Consider the following 15,562-nt stretch of genomic DNA (forward strand, 5'->3'; position numbering starts at 1 on the left):
ACCTATACAACCAGATTCCCTGTGTTTTCTTCTGTTTACCCTCCTAAGTACTTTCACCTGGGACAAAAAAAAAAAAAAAATCTGTGTTGGAGCCATTTCTCAGAGAACTTCCTTTTCCTCTTTATACTGAACTTAATTCCTGGAAGAGAAGCCCTGCAATTCCAGGTTTCTATCCCTTCTGTGCACATTGTAAACGCTCAAACAAATCCATCACATCTTCTACAACTGTCTCAGAAAAACAGATGGTAGGCATTCTGCAGTAAGTGTAATGGGGACATTTACCCCAGAGGGTTGTCTGAGTATTTTTTCAAGTGCAACTGAGACAAATTCTTCCCAAGAATCACCCAAGGAAGTCCAATCTCCCAAAGCCAAGACTGGGGGAGAAAACCAAATTCAACCTGACCAACCTTTTCTCCTAGGAAGATAGCTGTGGGTACTCAAGAGAGAGAGTAGGGACACCTGGGAGGGCTCTGCCTCCTTGTGTCTACAGGGTGACTGATAGAGACTGCCCTCCAGCTTGGAGGTGATTAGGCACAGGGAAGTCTTTGAACCATAGTCCTCACTCCTGCTGGCCCGTGTTGTATCAATGGCCCCTCATCGCCTGCCCTTCCCCTCTCTCACATGCTGGAATTTCATCTGCCATTCCTCTGAGGTGACATCTTCACCCCACCCCACCCCCCCACCTCTGCCATGTCCTGTAAGCCATCCTCCAGGAGGGCAGGCAGGACATTCTCCTGTAATCGTTATCAACAGTACAGGTTTTCAGTCACTCTCACCAGACTCACTGACCAGACCCAAATTTCTGGGGGTGGTGGGCAGAAGACTGGGCTCTTTACTCTAGGAAACACCGCAGGTAGTTCTTGCATAAAATAAAGTATGAGAACATTTGTTGTAGAAAAAAAAAAAAGGGTCACTATCTGTGACCTGTTTAAGACCCTTCTTGAAAAATCTGTTCCTTCCATCTTGTTTACAACTTTATCTCACACTACTCCATGACCAACACCTGCAGCCATACCAACGCTCATACTTACATCTCCCCAAATAAAACACACAGACTCCTACCTCAAGGACCTGCTCATGCTGTTCCTCCTCTCTAGAACACTGTACCTCTCACCGAAGTCGCACTTTTCCAACAAAGCTCACTTCAGTTACAACAAGCTTGCATATGACTCCTTAAGAAAGACGTGAGTAGCCTCTAGTGCAAGGTCCTGTGCCCACCTTTTATCACAAAGAACGACTGTGCTTCCCGCCCTCCAGGAGCTTTAGGGATGAGTGAGGAGACAGGATGTTGTAGTCAGCAGTCAAAAGAAGTAGAACATAAAAGTAACAAAAGTGTTACAGGAGGGGGATGTGAGGGAATCAGAGGAGGCAGTGCAGGAATTGGCATTTTCTAAAGAGGCTTTGGGTGTGGATGGGACCAAACAGGCAAGGAAGTAAAGACCAGGAGAAGGGGAGAGTTTGAGCAAGGGCACAGAGGTAAAAAAAGTGAAGAGAAAAATACAGGAAATGAGAAGTAGCACCTTAAATTAGCTCAGCTTGAAGGTACAGTCCATGCAAAAATGTGAGAGAATATTAGTTTAAAAAACGGATTGGTGTGTCCTTATTTCTCTTGCTCTTCTAAATTCCTTTAATTTTTTATGACATGTGTCCCTCAAATTCTTCCTCCTCTGTTTTCAAAAGCAAGAATTTTTTTCATTATAAAACAATTTAATTGGAGAAAAATTAGAAAATACAGAAAAGCAGTAAATTTAAAAGTTACTCATAAATTCACCCCATAGAAATAAACATTAAAATCCCTTTTCCCTTATCCATACCTACACGAGTGTTTATCCATATAAAACTAATACAAAACTGCAATAGTTTTGTTCCCTATTTTTGTCACTTAGCAGAGAAAAATGAACACAATTCCACATCACTGAATATTTTTTGAAAACACAATTGTTAATGGCTGTATAATATTCTGATATATGAATACTCAAGTCTCCATTTAACCTCACATTTCTCAAGTGTATATCTATGAGATGTTAATAAAAGATTTATTAAAGTAGATTAAGCTAAATTAATTATTTTCTTTCCTTCTGAATTCTGTAAGATGTAGAAGAGTGTCTATTTGAATTTTGAGTCTTCAAACTGAGGCTACTGCCAGTGTAATTTCCAAATACATTGACTCTGGATTCTTTTTTAAATGAACACTTAACGGGACTAATTTTTTTATAAAATTTTAGGAAGTCCTGGTTTAACCTTTCCCCCACTCTAGTACATTTAGATTGCCCTCAGTTTTTCACTATTATAAAAAATATTTTGATAAAGATCTTTGCACATAAAATTCTGGTACAGTTCTCATTATTGTTTTTTTTTAAGGGTAGATTATGAAAGTAGAAATGTGAGGTCAACGTGTACAACTTTCATTATTTTATTTAATATAAAAACAACATAATGTTTGTGCTCTCTCTCTGCCAGAACCTATTAAGCTTTGCAATTATGATTGTACCATGTATTTTTTTTTTTTGCATGTCCCCAGTAAATAGTCTTGTACCCTTGTAAACATTTGATGGAAGAGATAACAATCATAAAAAAAGAAGAAACATCAGGAGAAAGCGTAGGTTCTGAACAAAAGGAGTTGTATCTTTCAGTAGAATTTAAAATAGTCCTTAAATTCAGATTATTTTGTGTCAGGGAGACTGAGTTCACAGTTGTGCCAATGTCCCTTTGTGTGATCTTTATTAAATTACAGTGTTAGTAATTTCTAACTCAAAGGTTTATAGAAAGCACTAAATGAAAAATAAGGTTTATAGCATATGCCTGGCACCTATACACATGGAATACGATGGCTGTTGTTTTGTTGTTGTTGTTGTTGTTGTTGTTATTAGCTGATACCTGCAATCCAAAGGAAAGGCAGTCATTTCTTTAAGAAGTTTAAAGTGCATGAGAAATTTTACAGATTTGAGCAAATAGGTGCTGATTTGAAAAAAGCCTGTGGCAGGAGAGACATCCAGAAGCAATGGCTAGGGAATGGAGAGTCTCCACCAGAAATGGCAGTAAAGGCAGCCAAAGTGAGCCAATGGGAAAAGGTGGACTTCAGCCAAGGCAACCAGGGACTGCATTAAAGATGAAAAAAAAGTCAAATCTGCTTTGGCTTGGTGAAAACTAACATTTTCATTCTGAACTCCCCTCCCAGCAGAAAAACTCCATTTGGATCCCATTTTTCGTTCCAGAGATAATCAACCATCTCCCTCTGAAACAGTATGGCAACCCTCAGCCTGGCTCTTACCTGTCTACTCTCTGTCACTGCCTAATTGACAGAAGGCCCTCCAAGCTGGCATTTCCTGTGGAGACCCTGACAGAAGCGACTCTGAAATCTGGCATCTCCCTGGACCTTTATGTACCCCTGTTTTTCAAAGAAGGAGTCTTCCTCTGTTTTTAAGGACATTACTACCCTTTTTCCAGGATTTCCTGGACATACCCAATTCCAGAATCAATAACTCAATCATTTGGCTGCATTTCTGAAACCTGAAGAGACCTGCAACTCAAAGGCCTAAAGTGAGCTCAGAATATTGGGGATTGACGGTGCCAGGCTGAGTCCCAACCCTCCTTCAGAGGCCCTCTGTCCTCCCCATCATTCTCAGAACTGCTGAGAGTTAACAAGTATTGAGACCCCTTAGATCTATTTAGAGGGAAGACCAATTTACTGTGATTAAATGCAAGGTAGTGTTCGATTAGAGGAAGATAAACACAACACATTTAACCCACTATGATAATTTTTAAATCAAAAGTTAGAGCACACATAGGCTGCTGCGATAATAATTTACTAATTTAATGATGATGGAGCCTTTTAAGATCTTGCCATTCTCTCGGAGTGTGTATGAAGGACACCCCTAATGTTAATTAGAGTTCGCTTCATTAACAACTTAACCAAAAGACCACACTTTGTGAAATTATTTGGGAGCCTATGAGGAATGAGAGCTGATGGAGGCAAATTACCATGAGTATCTTTCCCATCAGTTAACGAAGGATATGATGTATAAATCATTAACAAGGGCCATATGGTGACAGTCAGTAAAAGAAAGGAGAATTTGGAGTTTGTGTCTGGGAGCAGGGCAGATGGCCGTGAATAATGTGTGAAGGCACATGCCTCTTCATATGTGTGCCCCTCGTGGTAGCAAAGGCACGCTTTGCCATGGAAACTCTGGGGCGGTTTTGTTTGGCACACAGCTGCTGCTTACACCTCTGGGCCTGATAGAGTCAGAATCACCTCCGGCAGAGTGTTAACACACATGGCGGACTGTAAGTGCCTAGGAACTGATGATGAATTCATGGACCTGCACTCTGATTGGAGGGATGACTCTCACATTCATCCAGGTTCTTTCTGTCCCTAGCAGTGGGTTCCTAGGAAGATGCGTACTCTGATAGGTTCCAAACTGACTTGAGATCATAGAGGCCAGGGGCTCCTGACATCCTGGGGCAGCAATTCTGAAAGGCTGGGCTTATTGGAATCAACTGGGGATCTTCTAAAAGTAATTTCGTACTCTCATTCCCAGACATTTAATCTGTATGGGCTATGAGTTGAGCATTGAGGTTTGGAAAACTTCTTCCATCTTGGTGATTTTAACATGCAGAAAAAATGGGGAATCACTAATCTCTGACCCAAGTTCAATGTCCAATGTGGCCTAAAGACTCCGAACTCTATAGCAAATGCAGAATCTGGGCAAATCCTGGTCCTGGGAAGGCTGTTCTCTAGAATGAACCGTCCTGGGTTTGGTCCCAGCACCACTGCTTACTTTAGATAATCATCATGTCTCTCTGCCATGTGGAAACAAAGGTGACAATGATTTCCTCAGAGGTTTTAAGAGAATTAAATGAAATAATATGTTTATTAATGTAGAGTTGAGTCTATAATACAGTAAATGGAAGTATGGTTCATCTAACAAATGGGCAATAACTAGTAAAGAAGAAGAAGAGCAAGAAGAATCATGAAGCACTCAATATCTGGTACTGGTTTTGAAGTTTCTATAATAACTGTGAGCATTTTGTGGACCTGCTCTCAATAAACCCAGGAAGCTGGTCATAACATTAGTGCCTCATCATGTGCACCCTATTAACCAGGCACTGTTCTAGGCACTTCACGAATGCATCTTAGGTTGCTGGCTAGTAAATTTGTCCTGTCAGATGGATTTTTCTGGCAAGGGATGGAGCTGAAAGGAGCTGTTCAAAAGAAATTCCAGTAATCCAGAGTACATGCTCCTCTTGCTGAAAGAATGTTTGCTTATCTTCCAAATGGTCAGGACATGATGTGATGGAAAGAATACTTGACTCAGCAGAGACCTGATTACAAGTTTGAGGTCTGAGCTCCACGGCTGACTGAGCGTGCATGCACTTCTTACCCATTCTTCCCATTCTTTCTGAGTGTGTTTCCTCTTCATATAAGGTATGGATAAAGACAACCACTTCACTGCAAAGCCTGACATCAGGTAATAGAGATAAAAGTGCAGGTCATGGTTCTAGATATGCTGTAAGAATTCAGTGATCAGCTTGCTGCATTACATATTCTAAATACCAGAAAAGGAAATGGTGTGGCATTTTTAATATATGGGAGCCTGGAAGTCAGAGCTCTGGATCCTAAAACAATACAAAAATTTCCATGAAAAGTTCTATCTCATTTCCCAGCAAACCCCAGATGTCATGAGCTCTTGACTTGTCCACTCTGGCTCTCACATATTCATACACCTATGGGCACTGTGTTCCTAGCAAGCTTCTCAGTTGGAGTAACAAAACCCAAAGGGCTGGACATCAGTTGGTGCCATCCCGCTGACTAATAGCCTGGCACTTCCATCAGAGCCTCGTCTGAGAAAAGCAGAGCCCCAAACCCTGCTTGCACCAAGTCTTTCTGCAGAAACAACCACCCCCCTAACTAGGGAAATCAATGGACTTTTCTCCCCTCCGATATCTAAATAGCTTTGTGAACATGCTCTGCAACAGGAGGAGCGGTTGAACGAAAGGTCAGAGCTGATGTGTGGCTGGTCTTTGTACCAGCAATTGCTTTTAAAGATGCAATTCTCCCAACTCTGAGCTCCCGAAGATAAAAAAAAAAAAAAATTATATAAATGTACAAATGACTTTATGACTTTGATTATACAACTTCTAAAGAAATATCCATATGAACTATTGAGGAAGACTAAAGATATTGTGATAAAGAGGACTCTTTGAAATTTCTGCTTTAAAAAAAAAAAAAATCTATGTCATGAGATATGAATGTAGCCAAAGCCCTGATAAAAGTCGTGTCATCCTTTTGCCATAGAAGCTGCTGAGGCATGAAAGGGACCACGGGCCTGGAGATCTTTGCTGCCTTTCATGTCTGGCTTATTAACATGCATTAGAGTCTTCCTGAAGATGGGTCTGGCCAAAGGTTATCAACAGAAACTTAATTTAATGAGCCCAGAACACAAGGAGAGGAGCCCCGCAAAGCCAACACGGAGGGGAATGTGGGGCAAGGGCATTTCGTTTTCTGAAGAGGAGAAACAAAGATAAACTCATTAAAGCAGAAGGCACTACATCGTTGGTTTTAATCCTCAGAGCAGCAGTCTCTCAGTATGGGGGCCCCTGCTTGCTCGCATTTTGGAGACTAAAACTTCACCCTACCCAGATTAGAACCTGAAGATAATAAAAGCTTTTGAAACAGAGAAGAGCTACAGGGAAAACTGGTTTACAGACCAGTGTCAATGCTGAGACGTTAGAGCTGATGGGGATGGGAGTCCAACAGGCTTCTCGGAGGAGGCTGGGGCTGTGCTTTTACATTTGATCAGCAGTGGATCTGAGCCAGAGGCTTCCATTAGGGTTGTGTGGAGGCCAGCGAGAATTCTGCAGGACAGAGAAGACCTAGAGAAAGATGGCAAATGTCACCGAGTCTTGAGAACAACTTGTTCCAAGGAGGGAATGGTGAGGACATGCTTTTAGGGTTTACCATGAATGGGTAACAGGTTGAAACACCTACAGGAAACAGGAAAATAACATAAGTTAGTCAAATAGGTGGGTAGTGAGATCACAGGGCACAATGAGGAGAATGGCAGATCCTCGGCTCAGGTAGTGATTGAGGCACTGGAAGGGTGATGTGTTGCAGAACTGGTTGTAACCAGTAAGGATGGAAACTGGGATCACTAATAAAAATCTCCTCATTTAACATATTGGTAAATGATTTTTGTTTCTTTGTTTTGACATTTTGTGGCCCAAGCAAAACATGTATGGGATGGATATAGCCTAAAGCCTCTTGATTTGGAGCAACTGACTAGAACATCAGATGATACTGTTACATGTATGCAAATGGATGACTGTGGGTGCTGTATCTTGTATAGCTCCAGGGTGCACCATTTATAACAAGACTACATAAACCTCACCACTTAAAGTTGCAGAGTACAAACCTGCACACCCGTACTCACCAACCCTGGTTGGAACATACATCCAGTCCTTTATCTTACAGATTCTCAAAGGACAGGGAAAAAAAAAAAAACAAACATTCAATCCCAATTTATTGATTCACATGGGCCAACACGCTCCTTCTTGGCTCTCAAATGGAGTTTTTCCAAATTTAATTATAAACAGCTCCTTGGTATTATAAATAATAATCAGAAAGAACTGGATTTTCTTTCTTACCTTGCTGGCCAAAAGTCAGGATGATCCTCAAAGTTTTATTAGCCTAGATCCAGTGGATTTTTATTGTGGATGTGACTTAGTCTAAGTTCACTGAAGTATGTGACTTTTTAAAATGAAAAAATGCAAATTATGTAAGTCCCAGTGGCTTTGTTGGTGATAGGTTTATGAAAAATCATCATGTAGGATTAATTGTTGGGCTGCACATCCTGCACTAAATTAATATAATAATGAAACACTATATATGCCCTCCCTAGTTATAGAGTGTTATCTTCAATGGCCCCAAGCCTGTGAGGGCAAAGATGGCACCAGCTGGGCTCTGGAACAGTAAACCACCTGGACATCACACCATATGGTAAAGAATAGGAAGGAAGCACTAGAAATTGATGGAAGAAAGTTTTCTTATGCTTTTGAATCCAAAAACGATTATTGTTTTTCTTGGAAGCCCCAAAGCAAAGGAATATGTGACTACAGTAAGTATCTCTTAGGAAGAGAAATATAGAAAATATGTTAGTGAATGTGATGAGCTGTATTTCAGTGGTTCAGAAAACATGTAACCAGTAATTCCCATAAATATTTAAAAATAAGCCAGATATATAAAGACAAAGAGAGATACACAATTTTAACACAGTATTAAAAATGCATCATAAACATTTGTTGACTAAAACGATATCTCAATATACATAATCCCCCAAAGACAGAGTTTCACTCTTGAGGACAGTGACATTTCCTAAGGGAGGGGACCCTGCTGAGCTACTCCTGGTGGGAGTGGTAAAGCCTACCAGTCTCTGGCTGCTGGAATATTCACATGGGCCTTGGTAAACACAGAGGATCTGTGTCTTCAAGTGGGTCCAGACTGTAGCTTCCAGAAAATAAGCAAAATATTTGTAAGACACTTATCTCCTATGTTAAGACTGGGTCAGTCTATAAAACTTAAAAAAAAAATGAGTGTTCAAAGTAAGAATGGCTAGATCTGACTTGTTCGAGGCTTTACATGGTTAAAAAAAAAAATGAACTGACACAAAGAAACATTAGATCAGAACGAGGAAAGAGCCTAATAAACATCTTCATGAAAAGTTAAAACGGCTGCCTCATTTGTCTGCAGCACAAGGCAGGCTGTACCGGGAGGGTGCTTCTGACTTCCTTTCCAAATCAGAGGCAATTTGCTGGCTTCAAAATAAAGAAAGGAAAAGAGAGGGGGGCCTGTCTGGTCAATGATTTATTCATAGAGCCAAGAAAACTCTTCCCCTCTAAAATGATATTTTTCCTGGGTTCTAACCCTTCAATCTTCCTCCAGCCTGGGAATATATGTTTCTCTCCTCCATGTATTTTTCAGTGGTTTCCATTATTACATGACACACCGTTCACCTCAATCTACAGTGCAGAGATCTCAGCGGAGTTGCCCTTGTTTGGAGAATTTCGCTGCTCCAAACCTCAAAATTGATGCTTTGTTTTGCTCAAAGAGCTGAGTAGTTTCTCCTCCAAAGTGAAGCCTTCCTCCTCATCCCAGGAAGAGGCAGAGCAATGGGAAAAAATGGCATCTGCAGTTGGCAATGTCCACCATTGGCACACAGATGACTTTTTTAAAAAAGTACAAAGAGAGATGAGTGATTAGGCAAGTCGCATAAGAGGAAGCCTGTTTCTGAGCACAGACAAAATCTTAGCCCATGTCTTTAGAGGGCTGCAAACTGCCTCACACGAAAATTATTATCCATGGGCACATACAGATTTGGAGAATGGAGATAGATGAGATTTCAGGCTAAGTGCCCTGGGCACAGGTGAAAGTATCAGAGAACTCTATAGCAACCAATTGTTGATGTATTAATAAAGAATCAAACCCCAAAGTGTGGATGGGTTTCCAGCATTATATAAACAACTAACAAGATACCATCTAAGCCAAGCTGGAATGATACATCAATTTGGGATTGAGAAATATCCCCGTCTACTTACTTCTCGGGCTATTCTAAAAGCGAAACTCATGGGATCGTATTTATTTGCAGAATCATTCCATGAGGTAGATACTCAATGGCTTCTCGTTCCCAGACCATAAATCTGCTTAGAGAATGGTCATATGCTGGAGTTCAATGCAGAAAGGAAGGATCCTTTCCTCTCAATATCCTAAACACACTTATGCAGTGGCATTTGCCATGGTACATTAGAACCCCATGGCTATGAGGGTATGAGTTCTTGAAGGCAGGACCAAGGCTTACTTAGTTCTGCATCCCAAATACCTAGCACAGAGCCCGACAGGTGACATCTAAATAATATATAGTTTCCAATTCTGTTAGTTAGTTGGAGTTTTATTCTGATTTCCACTTTCTTCCCCCATGCACTATGGCAGTCCCTATAGTTTGCAGCCTTGGAGACCATTGTATCTGGTCCTGACCTTCTAGTCTTCCCGACTTCTTGAAGACCATTCTTTCTGCCAGTAATCCTATGGATTTCTCTGAATTTTCTTGAAGAAAAGCTAGTTTTCAGTTCTTAGACTTTTCTTGGAATCACTAAAGATAAGAAAAATTACCAAAGGATGAAACCTCTCAACAGGGTGAAGGAAGAAGAAGCACCAGTGCCATTTATTCTTCCTGGTGGAATAGGGACCTGCACGGGGACTGGAGGAGCCTAGAGTGACAGTCAGCTTTGAACCTCACCAGACAATACTTGGGCATCCATAAAGAGACTTATGCCTACCAGTTGGGGAATTTTTTCATTTAGCACAACAGGTAGATGGAGTAGATCAGTGCTCCTATAATGAATCTATTTTCTCCTTACTCAATAGGGTCCAACCAAAAACCATACATTTTTCTTTCTTGGAAAAGGATAGTCTCACCAAGTCCAGAAGTCAGGAAATGAATAGAACCATCCAATGGCGGACTCCATTAGTAACATCTCAATGCTCTCTAAACACAGTCCTTCCCAGACATGCCAGATTCAGCAATTCTGAGATATGCCCATGGAGCCTGTGATATTAATCAAATTCATGAGGGAGGCTGAGGCCAGAATGCTTAAGGCCAGTGCATTCTAACATGTTCTTCCCCCATTATGGGGAGAAGGCAAGCCCCAGTGTAACGTGACATCATCAATCTAAGTAGGCAAGTGGAATAGATTTCCCGATTACCAGGGTAAGCGATGCATCAAACAGAAGCAAGCCTGGTCATTGCTAATCATTTAAATTTAAGAAGACTGAGCTCAGTGACATTATCAGGTCCACATTAAAGAGTGACTTCTCTCTGCTATCAGGAATGTATTGGTGTCCCCTCCAGGATTTATTACTCTGGGAAGCTGCAGGATGGGCTGAGGCAGCAGCTATCTATGGCACCAGCTCCCATCCATCATCCTCATGACCCCTCCCCTAGTCAGCCTCAGGGCATGGTCTTTTGATCTCTCCTCTTTGCTGGGGCCAAGTCTACAGGCAGACCAAAAACCAAACATCTGGTAATGAGTTCAGTTAGAACAATCTTGGTTATATCATCATTAAGTTCCCAACCAGTTTCTTTTCCCTCTGATTTTCATTTTGGGAAAACACAATTCTGCATCATACTCTTGATTACAATGCAATAACCATCTGCACCAGAAAAAAATGTTTTTTACCCATGAGATACATGTTTAGATTTTTTTCAATGTTGGGGTCCAAACCTAGGACCTCATGCATGCTAGGTAAGTACTCTACCATGGAGGTATACCCCCTGCCCAAGATAGATGCTTCAATTCACCCTCAGATTCTATTGCACTTGTTCTACAGTGGAGACCAAGGGTATAAATTTAGAATAAAGTTCTCAAGTGATTTTGGATCCTACATAATTAATATGCACTGGTTTGCATTGCCCACCTCTGAGGAAAGCTAAACAGTGAATCATATATCTGAGGACTACCCATCAACAAAATCCCTAAACAAGGTATTGCAAACTGAACTTAAGAGCCAAGGTAAAGATGTGGGTCAGGCACAAGGCCTTAGGGCATTGTTGTCTACATCAGTGCCTCTCATACTTCAGTGCATGGGTGGATTGCCTGCAGAGATTATTAACATCTACATTCATTCAGATGTAGTAGGTCCAGGGTGCAGCCTGAGATTCTGTATTTCTTACAAGCTCCCAAGTGATACAGTGCAACTGGCTTATGAGCCACACTTGGAATAGTAATGATTTATAAGAATACTTCTCAACCTTGACCTCACATTCGAAACACCTAAGAAGTTTTAAAAACTCCAATGCCAAATTCACCCCAGACCAATTGAATTAGAATCTCTAGGTGTACTACCCAAACATCAATGTTATTAAATTCCCAAGTTGATTCCACTGCATATCCAAGGTTGGAAATCACTGATATATATGGATTAAAAGTTCTGTTCCCTGTAGCCAAACTCACTAATTACTGAATCTTCACAGTTGGACAAGTGTAAAAATTACCTTCAATCCAAATGCACAGGCTAAGTGTTTGTAGAGAACCTGATCCTACTCCCATCTTTAGCTGTAGGACTGAGTAGCCCAGAGTTTATTTGAACCCCAGTCACTTGCCAGTGATTATTGAGGAATAAGCACGTGATCTAATGTAGGTCAAAAAGATGTCAGCAGAGTCCCTGAAACTTGCCTTAACTATAGATATAAGTGAGCCGATAAATTTCTTATTGCTTAATCCAATTGGACTTTGATGAAATTATTCTTTTTTTAAAGAGGGTGACTTTGGGGACCTCAGGGCCTCCCATATGCTAGAAAGCACTCTATCACTGAGCTTCATACCTAGCCTGAATAAAAACATCTCTAAAAATATATCTACCAAATTTCGCTAAAATCTATCCCAAACTCCATTACCTTTCTTCATCTTTATTTCTCCTACCACTATCTCTGGGAAGAAGGCGAGAGAGAAGGTGGAAGGAATGACCTTAGAGCTGTAATCCTGTTTCTACTCTCTCCTAAGAAGAGTGACCTTGAAAAAGTCTCCAACTTTATCTGAGCAATGGCTTGCTGGTATTTACCAGAATAAGAGTAATATCGACATTATAAGCATCAAATGAGCTAATGGATGTGCAAGCATCCTACAAATGGTCAATTGCCATTAAATGTCATCTGTAGCTCTTCATAGTGGTTTTTACTGTTGAGAAAAATAACCAGTAATCCCAGGGGTAGCAGTTCTTCATAAGGAAGGCCATTGTGCACACATGGAGAATCCAAGCAAGTCAGGGTGTATTGCTGCTGCTGGCAAAGCTCCCACCTGTGAAGATGTTCCTGCATTATCTGAGCCATCCGGATGGAGTGAGAGACATAAATCACACTGCTCCTTGAAGGTGGAGGGAAGTGAGTAGGGGGAGGAAAAGGGAGGTTGTGATCTAAATGATTTTTAATTATTTTCTGATTCACTACATCCTTAGGGAGACAGGGAAAACTCTTAAGACTTAAGACATGGTGATCTAATGTCATTGATTTTCACATATATTTTATGAGTGATGAAATATGACGAAGCTGGGAGTGCAAAGCTTTTCAAATATGATAATACTTGAGAATATCCAAGCCCATTCATCAAATGAGTCACGTTGTGGGCTCAGAGTGTACAAAAGTCAGAGTTCAAGATGCCCGCAGGTGAGGTTGAGTCTTAAGCAGTTCTGGATCCCCTAAGGGTGTCCTAACCTCTCCTACCACCAAAAGTCCTCATTCTCAATTAAAAAATTTAAGAATGATTGAATTTTTGTCTACTAAAATATGTGCTTCTCTATATTATTTCCCATCATATCCTCAGTTTCTAGCATACGGCATGGCACATAGTTGGCATTTCAATCTATTTAGAATGAATACAATCCAAGTACCCAGCATGGCTCTGTGTCCTTACAGGAGCCTTTACCCTCACACCATCTTCATTGAGTTGATAATTATTTGGAGACCCATGTGCAAAAACAATTTAACAAGAATCAAATAATAGGCAGTGATGCAAAATCATGCCAACAAGTACCAAAGAGCTACTACAAACAACCAGGTACTAGCAGTCACTGAGTCAAAGAAAAATGGCATACATATTGGCTGGAGTTGCATAAGGTGGCACTCCAGATGGCACACAGTGCATGCTTAATGCTCCAGGGCATAGTATATTGCCTTGAACAATTATGAAAACGTTAACATTTGATCAAGTGGCTTTATTTCCAATTGATAAGGTTTTCAGTTTTTCCACGGAAGAAAATAAACAAACGTTAATCAACCCACCTGAAATGTGAATTATTTATAATGCTAAAATGTACATATTGAAGTTTACCATGCAAGAATATCTGCTGTTTCCCATCTTTGGACTTAGAATAAACTAGGCAGAGCTGTAAGGATAGTGGAGTCAGAAGGGTCAAATATCCTCATGAGTGAGATGGAGTGGGAAGAATATCAAGGCAGCCTGACTGTACTGGAGGGTTTGTTCTCTGAATTTAGTTCAGGCATGAGCTAAATTGATACAGGAGCAAAGAAGGTGAGTCAAAAGAAAAGGGCAATTTCCACCATCACAAAGTTTATGTCCTTTGAATTATTGTACCATCCTTGACTTCTCCGACCATTCCAATAACAAAGATCTAGGAAGAAATAGCTTTAAAATAATAATAATGTTAACAATTCCCTATCATTTATTTGAGCACCTTTTTTCCCCAGTAATCAATGTTTGGCTAACTTTCACTTGGTATGTTCTGACAATAACTCTAAGAGATATGTCTCCTGCCCTATCTTTACTAATAGAGTAATACAAAGCTTTAATAATCTCCCCCAGAGCCATAGAGAGAGTGACGAGTAGAAGCAGGGTGATAGGAGGGGTATAAGTGGTAAAGAGAGAGTAGAAGTGATGATAAGATTTGGTGGAAGGATCATAAAATTGCATATACAGCTAGACTTGAAATAGCAAGAATAAACAACATACCTATATTTATGTTAATTAAGGGTAACAGTATGGGCAGGGGACTCATACAGTAAATGCTAAGGTAAGGGCTAAGAAGGGTGCAATAATAAATAGTATAATTGATGATGTCAAGGATTTTGGGGGTTCTTTAATAAATAATTTTATTTATTTGTTTGTTTGTTTATTTATTTATTTCAGGTAGGAACCCAGACCTACCTGATTCCAGAGACAATGCTCTTAATCTGGATCCTATATCACTTATCTCTTCTGTGGTATTAAACTAAGTTGCGTAAGAACCAGGTGACCATCACCACTTTCCTGGGTCCTTTCAGAAAGGAGTGAAAGCCATTTCCTAATGGTTCTTCAAAGCTTGGAGACTCTTTCCACTCATCTAGAAGCCTGTGACCCACGTGTCAACCAGAGGTGAGCCAGGTTTCAAAAGAGAATTCAAGTCTCAGTGAGCGGTGACTAAGGTGCAGAGCCCTGGAGTCCCAGAAATGGTAATACAGTGGCAAAAAAGAAGAGTCCCATCATTTAAGAAGATGATTTGGCAAGGCCCAGAGAATGACTGGGTACCTCAAACTTAAAAAAAAAAAGGAAGGAAGGAAATTCACAGCTCATGGAATCTGAGAAGTGGAGAGTTGTGACTCTTTCATAGGACAGAGGAATTACAAAAACCTCTGCTGTGATAGGAGAGCCAGAATGTGTGCATTACTTCCAGGCAATAAAGTTTAGAAAAAGTCGACAGAGGTTTTTGAAAATAGGAATGATCTGTTGAAGAGACTATTTTAGGAAAATGAATCCATTAGTGAAGAGCAGGATAAACTAAAGTAACAATCTGTTAAAAGATTATGGAAGAGTAGGAAACGTTGTGCCTTAGGTATTATTATTTTCTTTTATAATCAAGGAAACCAGACGTAGGTGGAATTGTTTGCCTCAAGTCACACAGGTGGTACAAGATGGGGCCAGAATAAAGAATTCAGTTCTAAATATGTTGAAACTGAACATCACAAAAGAAAAAGTGGGGAGACAATTTGGAAAGTAGGGTAGAAAGAAAATCACCCAGAAA

This window comes from Marmota flaviventris, chromosome 12, assembly GCF_047511675.1.
Source record: "Marmota flaviventris isolate mMarFla1 chromosome 12, mMarFla1.hap1, whole genome shotgun sequence".
NCBI lineage: Eukaryota > Metazoa > Chordata > Mammalia > Rodentia > Sciuridae > Marmota > Marmota flaviventris.